The 11,445-nt window shown below is 35.5% G+C and overlaps 1 protein-coding gene across 1 annotated transcript in view; it reads left to right on the forward strand.

Moving 5' to 3' along the window:
* The window catches only part of LOC127859936 (uncharacterized), a 155,372-nt gene that overhangs the window by 8,310 nt on the left and 135,617 nt on the right, over nt 1-11,445 (forward strand). The window lies entirely within an intron of this gene.

Here is an 11,445-nt window from a genome sequence, read left to right on the forward strand (position 1 = left end):
ACACGACATGGATTGTGTATTTGATCATCACTTGAGCTCATCGTGTTCATAAAGGATTCTAAATGCACTCATAAACTCATATTCATTAACGTTTTGTCAATATGTACTGTACTTGTAGAAAGACTTGGGTCTATTGGATATCTTAAACGAGGTATCCATCCTCAAACAAGGCTCAGACCAAGATTTTTTTCGTCGTGTAAAACAACAATTCAAAGACAGCAAATACTTCGATTGTCGTGGAGCGGAGCGTATGTTTGGTATCAACCACTTTGCAGCCATGGTGAGATATTGGATCATTTAAGTCATCAGGCAAACACAATCAACAACACAACTTCATCGAAGAAAACTTTTTAGCCAAATCGGACGTTTTTCCTGTCCTATGTTTTATATTGAACCTTAAAAATGAATAAACTGAAAAATACACACATAAAAAGAAAGTTGTTGAAAGAAATTCAAATAGTCGATGTATAATTAATACTGTCTTAACAGCACATTGTAATGAGATGGTTTTACCTCCACTGTAAAATGTATTGAATCAAAGTATATTTAGGATGCCGTTTTATTACAAAGGTTCCGTACGACACAACTGGCTTTATAGAGAAGAATCGTGACAGGCTAAATCAAGAGTTCATAGATGTCATGATGGCCAGCGAGGACCCATTTCTCAGTGATCTTTTTACGGTGAAGCGAGGACCAACGGGAACAATTTCTGCGTAAGTTACATATGCACAATATCATTTATCTGTAAGACCAGATTAGAACTGCTTTGCATGTATATATTTAAAGGATAAAAAACTCTGTAATTATGTCAAGCAACATGTAATGATCGTGTTATCTTTTGACACGTTCACGTATTTTTTCGACTGTTGAAATCATTTATATCTTCATCTAGGAATCCCCATACAATAAGAAAATCAACTCGAGCAAAAATCATGGGTGTTCCCGCAGGCCCTTTGGTTGGAAAAACGGCGCTTTCGAAGGTATGCACAAACTGTTAAGCACAACAGTAGATATGAACTATATCAGCTATTGATAAATCCTAATCGATTTCTATTGAAGCAGAATTTTGTTTAACATAATGAAAACTGCTCACAAAACTGCGGAAGCCACGAGTCGAGCTTTTATGAAAAGCATTTTTCCACCGTCGTGGAAAATATTGTCAATATTTAAACGACATCTTATCCTTATCCTCTGATAAAAAATTATCCGAAATGATCTTAAATACATATTGAAAGCGAATATTTCACACGATTTCCGTTAAATAGCTATGTATAATTAGATATAACTTTCTAATGATACTGATGTGTCCCTCTTGAATATTTAATAATATGTGTTTATGCCTTTGGTATACCAAATATGCAATATCTGAAGTAGTAATTTAATATTTCAGCAAAACAAAAATCTTCTCTTACACAACTAAGTGAAATTTTATAAAACTATCGAGTGGTCATCTTTAGACTTTGATAAATGGTTCCTACCCTTTACAAACTTACAACGAGTATTTACGTTTTTATGTTTCTGTTTATATTCGGAATATTCACAAATCGAATGAATGAGAACGAGGAACATTTCATAGAAATAAATACCTATCTTTGATGGTACAATACTTAAAAACGAGTACTTTTTCATGTGATATTAATAACTGGTTTTATGATGTAAGAAGATCTCAGGTTTTAATCATATCTGATAAGGAAAATGTTATTAAAATGTATCAATGCATCCAACTGGTTTGATCGCAATGCATTTATCTTTTCTTACGAAAGACTCGTTACAAATGTACAGAGCAGATAGTTGTGTCACTATTTTTTATTTTTCCTTAGCATGTTATATCCTTAACTTTCAAATGTATTACATTGAATACACTGAAACTGAACTCTTAAGTATGCATAGCTTCTGCAGTTGAAGAATGTATACTATGATTTGATAACCATGACAAGGATAAACTGAAAACCACTCCTAAAACTGAGGCGCTGGCTGTGGACATTGTTAAAAGCCTCAGGACGAAGTTTGGGACCGTAAAAGCACCGGATAAAAAACACCATTCACCGACAACCTCAGACCAAACCCTGGTGGCGTTTATCAAGGTAAACCTGATTTTGTAATAACATGGTGTTATCGAAATTTGTTCGTTGGATAATAGTGATTTGGTTTTGTTAATTTCCAAATGTATTATATATGATTAAATTGGTACGTATCCAAGAAGGATATTTATTAGAGAACTGCATTAGATCTACTAACATAAAATCAATGTTTCAAGTTTATTTCCAAAGAATGTCCTTTAAATGACGAAGGATATACATATTTACATGCTCAGATTTCTATGAAATTTGTCTACACTTTTTGTATTTTCAGAAATCGTTGCTTAACTTGTTAGACAAACTGCAGTCGGGCAATTCATTTTTTGTCAGGTACGGCGCCATGTTACCTTGCACAAAGACTGCTCCAAATATTCAATTATACGCCGATAAAAAAGTCTATTAGTGACTTTTTCAGTGACTTTTCAACAATATTTTGAAAAAAAAAACCCGATTCGGCAGATAAAAGCGCTTATTATTTATCATATGCATTACTGGTCTAGAAACGATTGCATCTTCTGCAGATATTTTATGGGATATTTTTTCTTCCGAAGGTGTATTAAAGCCAACAACGCACACAGTCCAAACATGTTTGAAGACCAGGTTGTAAGCGAGCAGGTCAAATATAATGGCCTTGCCGAGGTCGCCAAAATACGCAAGAAGGGATACCCCGTGCGGATATCGTATGCAGACTTTGTGCGCAGGTACCTGTTCTAAAAAAAAATCGCGCCAGGATAACCACATTTTCAGTAGGCTACTGGGGATATATATTCAAATAGCTATGTCCCGTAAATATGTCTACATGTCTGTTTGACTGCATGCCTTCAGTACGTCCGTCCGTTAGGAAACTTGGCTTGGCTACAACGTCAACATGCAATGAAGGATTTTAAAAATAGAAGTGACCAAATTTTACCTTAAATAGACGGTGGGTCATTCAATAACGACTGTGCTGCCTTCAATGTCAAGATCAAATGTTGAAGTCCATGGCGAAAATACTTGTATTGTTGAAATGCGGCTTGTCTGGACTATACATGGCCAATTTAATCGAGGTTGTTTTTTTAACTTGTCACAAAATATCCGGTTTATTGATCCGTTTGAGGTGTACAAGAGCAATGTGGCCACCGTCAATTATTGAAGTCAAAGGTAACAATACGCTAACTTTTGGTCAATGTTACACTAAGAGGTGACAAGTCTGAATAGTACTTAAAGCTAAAACGGTTATTCAATAATAACTAAACCATGTACCATCAGAAACACGATTTTCTATACCTAATATCTGTATAAATATATATGCTGTTTGAACTATTGCAGGTACAGGATTGTCGCCCCTTCGCGCAATCTAACGAAGGACGACATGAAATCTGCAAATACAATTTTATCAGAGACGCCTTTGATGTTCCGGATAAAATACAGTCTTGGAAAAACAAAGGTACGACTCATTCTTTGCCATCCAACAATACATGTTTGTGGTGTGTGTGTGTGGGGGGGGGGTGGGGTGGGGGGCAAAACTATGGGCCGGAATACTGTTTCTAATTTAAATAAAGACTACATATCTATGATGCGTTGACACAGACCTAGAATGTAGTACAATTTAAAAAAAAACATAAGAGTTACGGGCAAGCAGATAATATGATTTAAAATGCAATTTATAAGAAGAGTGGAACACAACATTCAAACGCGCTAAGATTGCATTTAAGCACAACAAACACGTTTACTTAAAATTAGTTACAGATTCAAATTAAAGTTTAACTGAAGTTATATGTTTTGATACTAGGTGTTTATGACTTCCGAAGTTGAAGACTTTCTCGAAGTCTTTATCATCATTAGACAACGAAATGCGGCAAAGAAGGTTGCAAAGTGCGTGCGGAAAGGAGTACAAATACTTAAACAAAAGCGCATAGCTGAAGAAATACACAAAGCAGAAGAAATACGCAAAGCTGAAGAAAAACGTACAAATGAAGACAAACGTAAGAGGGATGAAGAAGAAAGCAAAATACAAGAAGAGGAGAAATGGCGAGAAGTGAACATAGATAAACGAGAGGAAATAAACTTATCAATAGAAAGCGACAGTGACAATAGTGACCATCCAAAATCGGAAACAGAAAGCATACTCGAAGATGGAGACGGTAACTTTCATCCAGATCGTTTGCGTGATACAAAAATGCTATGGAGTGTAAGTGTATAAGGACTTAATACCAAATGCTATAATTTAATCTTATAGCAATGTTAGCAGCTTTTATTGATCAGTTTTAAATAAAAACGAGGCAATTCGATGACATGTAAGTAAAACATAATCTAAAATATCAAACATGACGTTTCTTATTATCTTGATTTGTCTTAACTTGTATTCGACTTTGAAATGCAAATGGTCGTCACAAAAACATATAATATTTTGACTACTGATGCAGCGTAGAGTTAAAATCTTTCTTCATTTAAATGCTAATTCCGCTATTTGTATATACAAAGATATGGATGTTTTTCCCCCAGTCATTGGTCATTGCTTTTTGTTGAACCAATAGTCGTATATCACAAAGCATTTCATTATTAGCTCATCTATTTTTTGAAAAAAAAAATGAGCTATTGTCATCACCTTGGCGTCGGCGTCGGCGTCTGCGTCTGCGTCGGCGTTGGCGTCCGGTAAAGTTTTGCGTTAAGGTCCACTTTTCTCAGAAAGTATCAATGCTATCGCATTCAAACTTGGTACACTTACTTACTATCATGAGGGGACTAGGCAGGCAAAGTAAGATAACTCTGGCGTTCATTTTGACAGAATTATGTGCCCTTTTTATACTTAGAAAATTGAACATTTTGGTTAAGTTTTGTGTTTAGGTCTATTTTATTCCTTAAGTATCAAAGCTATTGCTTTCATACTTGCAACACTTACTAACTATCATAAGGGGACTGCGCATGCAAAGTAATGTAACTCTGACTGGCATTTTGACAGAATTATGTGCCCTTTTTATACTTAGAAAATTGAAAATTTGGTAAAGTGTTGTGTTTAGGTCCACTTTATTCCTACAGTATCAAAGCTATTGCTTTCATACTTGCAACACTTATTAACTATCATAAGGGGACTGTGCAGGCAAAGTTATGTAACTCTGACTGGCATTTGGACGGAATTATGGGCCCTTTATACTTAGAAAATTGAAAATTTGGTTAAGTTTTGTGTTTTGGTCTACTTTACCCTTAAACTATCATAGATATTGCTTTCATACTTAGAACACTCGCAAAATATCATAAGGGTACAGTAAAAGGACAAGTTGCATAACTCTGGTTGTCATTTTTACGGAATAATGGCCCTTTTTTGACTTTGAATATATGGTTAAATTTTGTGTTTCGATCCACTTTACTGCTAAAGTATAAAGGCTATTGCTTTCAAACTTCAAATACTTTCATGCTATCATAAGGTTACTGTACCTGGCAAGTTGAATTTTACCTTGACCTTTGAATGACCTTGACTCTCAAGGTCAAATTATTAAATTTTGCTAAAAATGCAATAACTTCTTTATTTATGATTAGATTTGATTGATACTTTGACAAAACTACTCTTACCTGACATACCACAATAGACTCCAGATTTTTTTTTAAGATCATCTCACAAATGATCACCACCCCATCACACTATACTATACCCCCCACCCCACCCCCAAATTGTTTTTTTTAAACGATTAAAAAACACAAATATTTATTTTTATTATTTTATGTTTGAAATACCGTCCAACCATCGCACCCAAGAATACCCCCCCCCGAATTCTCCCCCCTATTTTTTTTAAGATCATCTCACAAATGACCACCACACCCTCACACTGTACTTTATCCCCCCCACCCCCCGAATCCCCCTCCTAATTTTTTTAAGATCATCTCACAAATGACCACCACACCCTCACACTATACTATACCCGCCCACCCCAACCCCCCCCCCCCCAAATTTGTTTTTGAAACGGTTAAAAAACACAAATATTTATTTTTATTATTTTATGTTTGAAATACCGTCCAACCATCGCACCCAAGAATACCCCCCACCCCCCTCCCCCCCCCCCCGAATTCCCCCCCCTAATTTTTTTTTAATGATCATCTCACAGATGACCACCACACCCTCACACTATACTATACCCCCCCCCCACCCCAGCCCCCCCCCAATTTTTTTTTAAACGGTTAAAAAACACAAATATTTATTTTTATTATTTTATGTTTGAAATACCGTCCAACCATCGCACCCAAGATTCCCCCCCCCCCCCACCCCTTCCCCCCGAATGTTTTTTTGCATTTTTTTTCGCATTTTTGGAAGATAATGTAATAAATGTCCACGCCCCCTCACTATATACCCCTCTTCACTCCACCCCTCCCTCCTTTGTGATTGAAAATGAGAGTCCCTTCACCTTTAAAAAGAAAATAGATGAGCGGTCTGCACCCGCAAGGCGGTGCTCTTGTTATAATTAGTTATGTTCCGATTAACAAAATATTGCTTCTACTTTAAAATCGAGTAATACTCATCAGACTTTGGAGAAGACACTATGGGATCCTGTGAGTTAATGAACTTTAACTAAGTTAATGAACTTAACTACGTTTTAAAAAAGAAACGATTGCATTTTTTGAAGACTTATAAATACAACACTTTAAGCTTGTTTATGCATCAGCTGAAAGTATCACTTTTTTGCAGTTTAAAGGAAATCTACTAATACTATTGAAGTATTCACAGTTCCTAATTCGCCTAAACCGAACGTGCAAACCGTTATTAAAGGGTGCATGTAACACATTATGTTATTATAGGAATATGAGTTTAACGTCCGTCTGTCCAGTGTGTTCGTCAGTTTGTTCAATCGTCTGTCTCTATATTCGTCTGTCCGTCCGTTTGTCCTCAAAATTGTTTTTGCGATTCAGCATTAAGTACTCATGAATCTTTAATGAAATTCTGTTTACTTATAAACAGCAATCCGAGAATAATGCACAACAACGTTTTTACATATTTAAAACATATTTTAAAGATCAGGTCACTGTAAAGAAATTAGAACAAAACGTAAAATTGTATCATTTCACTAAAAATATCGTTTTCCATGTGTTGTTGGCACTATGATTTACATTGCAGTCAGGTGGAAGCAGCTCTGATTCAAACAGAACGTCTGATTCACAATCAAGCCATGGAATAAGACCTCGCCCACCGACACCACCAGGGGTAATTAATAACAAAGAGTCATATTAAAACGTGATATGATGATACTTTTTATGATGCGTTGATGAGTACTATTTGGATAAATAGTCAGCGATACCTCTTACATTTATTTTAGTCCGCAACGAATGATTATAACAACGAAATCGTTTTTTGCTTTTTTGTTGTTGCAAAATTCTCCTATTGACCTTTTGATCGTTTTGGAGAAATTCTGATTAACTGCCTTCAAGATTCAATGTTATTCTTAAATAATATTGACTAAATGAAGCGTTCTAGGCTATGCAGCCTAACTTAAGTATATGCGCGACCCTAAATGACCGAGTGATGAAGTGATTTTTGTTTGGTTTAAGGTACATGATAAATCAACTGCGAGCACTGAAACATTAATTATTTAAGAAATGTATTGACATTTTGTAATTTTAATGCATGTAAAATGTTTAAACTCAATTGACATCTTTGCGTTGATTAGATTCTGCACAGTTCTTTCAATTTGTTATAATAATAATGAATGCATATATATTACAGCCTGCGGCGCCCGATCCTCCAAAAGACGGACCTAAGCAGCAGTATGACTAAAATATTTGTTTATCCGCTATTTTTGTTTAAATCGTACATAACAAACACAGTTCGATTTTTAAAGAAAAACTTAAATGTTAAAACCGCTGTATATATAAATAAGTTGAGACGTAAATCTGTTCAATTACATTTTTTTCAACTTTTGATGTTAATTGTTTTAATGTGTATACCTCAAAATAAAACCCTTGTGTTTTTAAATAGTTTCATGCCTCACACATAACAATGATTTTTCATATAATAAGTCGTTGTTCCAAACCAATTCTAATAACGAAATGTTTATGTTGAAAGCTTCTGGGACCTTCCACAAATCATATCAAGAGACCGCAAAGTACGTGACGTTGACGAGGATCGCGGTTTGCAGGTCATCAAAGCAGTTGCCTACATCCTGTTTTTCGCGATTCTCCTGTGGTGTGCCGTGGCACAGAAGCTGAGTCTAATGACACTAGTCGCCTACCAGTACAACATAGCTGCCAACGCCACGGACTCGCAAGCAGAGGTATAGGGCTTTCATTAAGGAATATGTTGATACATTTAAATTATGTAAGTGTCGATGAAACGATTTGTATATTTGCATTACAGCATTATCATGTAAGAGCAGATATACATGAGCGATAATTACTTAGATAAATACTTGTTTGATTTTATTTAGTCATGGGTCATGGTAATCTCGAGGTTCCCATGATGACATAAGTTACGCATCAAATACAAATTTGCAGGAATCTTTCACCTTTGCATTCGCATTAACTACTTGAGAACGGTTGTGCATCATCAAAATAGTCTAGAACACAAATGGAATAAGAACTTACAACGCAATTTAAAATAGATAATATGATATATAGCGCTATTTTGCTTTGTTTCACAGGAAAGAAAAACAGTTGCGGCTGGAAAGCACTTACTCCTTGCGGTTGCTATCATGATTCCGTACTTCCTGACGTTCCTGACCAGTCTATTCAAATGGATGTTTGGGTCCTTTCCATTTCCCGGATTTCCAGCAATTCTGTTTGTAAGACCTTTGAATTGTGAATTTTATTGTGAAGAATATTTTCCCTGTTTCAAATACATATGTATTATACAATCGCGTATAAAATGTATTCTTAAAAAGAAGATACATCCTATTTATTTTCATGTGAAAAATATTTTTCACAAATATCACAAAGATATTTATACGAAGTCATATAAAGTATATTATTACGTGTTAGTTCATTCTGATACTTCACATCATATTTCAGTGTATTGCGATGGAAACCATTCATTCACTTGGTCTTTGTGCCTTAGTGTTTATCATCCTACCGGATATGGACATTGTTCGCGGGATATTGCTGCTGAATGGAGTAGCCGTGCTTCCGTCCATATTGTATCCGGTCACTGCATCAGAACCTAGCACAAGCAAGGGCGGTTGCCAAGGTTGCTTCGGACGCAGAGGATTTTTTTCACTAAGCGTTTTCGCGGCTATCGTGCAATTGGCGTTTATTCCACTTGTGATCCTGTTTGATAACTTTGTCGCTGGAAGCAGGATAGACAGTCAGCTTCACACAATAGTGATCTTTGTCGTCGCCATGATTTTTGTGTCATTTTCCTGGTGGGAAAATTTCAGTGATGACCAATTTTGTGGGAAAACCAATGATAACAGCATTATTAAAACCGAATTTCTGAAACTGAAATTCAACTTACAAGAATCACGACCAGTAATCAATTTCTTTACGAGTTTATGGAAAATCAGCATCACGTGCTTGTTAACATGGGTAACAAAAATGTTTAAACCCTTCTCATTTACCAATGATAACCCTGACGCAAAGTTCCATCGAATAGATAACGTTACATTGGCCGACGTATTCAGAAAACTTGCAGCTATGCCACTTAAAGACAACGCTGCTATTTTAACATTGACACTGGCCACTTTCGTGGGTTATTACATAGCGTACACAGCCTGTAAATTGAAGATGCAGAAGTTTTCTTTTAGCATTCCACTGATTATTTCAACACCTATGGCAGTGATAATTGCTTCGTTGGATTGTAGACCTACATTTAATCTGTTAATTCCATTCACCAACGAACTGCAGAACGTGTGTGAGAAACATGATTTTAAAGAATGGGTGGGTGTTTACATTGCCGGAGTACTCGTACTTGCCTCGTTGTACTGGTTGTGTAAACACATTTTCTTTCCAAACATAGAACGACTTGCCAGAACAGAGAGGTTTGCATTAAACGTTAATAGATTTACTTACCAAGAAATAACAAAACATGCATTGTTAAAACCATTATCATGTAATATTATACAATTGATCGTGTATATCATCGAACACGATTTGCTGATGCAGTGAATGATATATATTTATTTATTGTATATATGTCTTCCCTTATATATAATTAAGTATCTTCTACGAATTAAAAATTTACTAAAGTGTGTGCGTTTTAAAACGATAAAATATGTTCGCAAACATCTCATGTTAACGCAATTCGTTTCAGGTTGTTTATGAACCCGTTTTACTGCAGCATTTTGTTTGAACAACACTTGATCCTGAACCGCCGCCGTCACAACCGTCGAGTCAATAAGGAAATATGTAAAAGTAAATATAGGGGTTTATATATGGAAACATCTAAAGAATTGTACAGGTATGTAAACGTTGGTCTGTAGTAGTAGAAAAATCAAGAACTTATTGTTGGGAGGTTTACATAACCAGATTGAGAGTTAGCATATAAGTTTTGCAAAATACTTTGTAAATTTACGACATAAAACTAGAGTGAAAATATCTAATATGACATCAGTTATAAAGGTATATTGATTTCAATAAAAAACAGTTTCTTAAGAACATCTGAGCAATTCGATTGTGTTGAAAAACATAACCATACTGTATAATTATAATAACCACCAATTTGCCATCTATTTGTAATTTATATACTAATTGTCAAAACGTTTAAAACTTATAAAAAATACATCTGTGAAGCTGAGGGAGGCACTTATGTCTCAATGAAATTACATGGTTTCAAATGAACGCTTGAGAATGTGTAATACAGTCTTATTTTTGACTAGCGCGTATTTTAATAAATAACATAGGAATTTTAGGAACATCATGTTGTTAATAACATATCCATTTAGTTCATCGCACATAAACAATGGATGGTTGCCTGCGAAATGATAAATGTACTCAATAAAGGGATATTTTACGATACCAAAGCTTTCCTGAAACAAATCCAACATTGCTCTTGTTCCCACGAGTTCCAAAGAGAGCAAATGGTATATAGTACATGCAGGAGTTTGTTATTTAAATGTGTAGGGTCTTTTGTTTTCTGCTGCACCGTACGCTTGATATTTAATGAGGCAACACACGTGTTTTCAGAAACGATATAGCGTTGCTTAAACGTATCTACTTTTCTAATGTTCAGGTTATTATATTACGAGTAAATGTAAATGTCTATCTTGCAAAAGAAGCGTTATACATGTTTTGTACTCGCAGCTTGTCGGAACACAACTTTAAAGTGAATATCGAAGGTGAGGAAGAGGAAGATAATGGCAGCAAACAAGACAGCGATGGAGAAGTAGCGGACATACACGCGGATAATTACAGAAATCGGAAGTTCCGTGATATTCCAAAGATTTACGCATGCGCAACCATGTGGCACGAGACA

This window comes from Dreissena polymorpha, chromosome 15, assembly GCF_020536995.1.
Source record: "Dreissena polymorpha isolate Duluth1 chromosome 15, UMN_Dpol_1.0, whole genome shotgun sequence".
NCBI lineage: Eukaryota > Metazoa > Mollusca > Bivalvia > Myida > Dreissenidae > Dreissena > Dreissena polymorpha.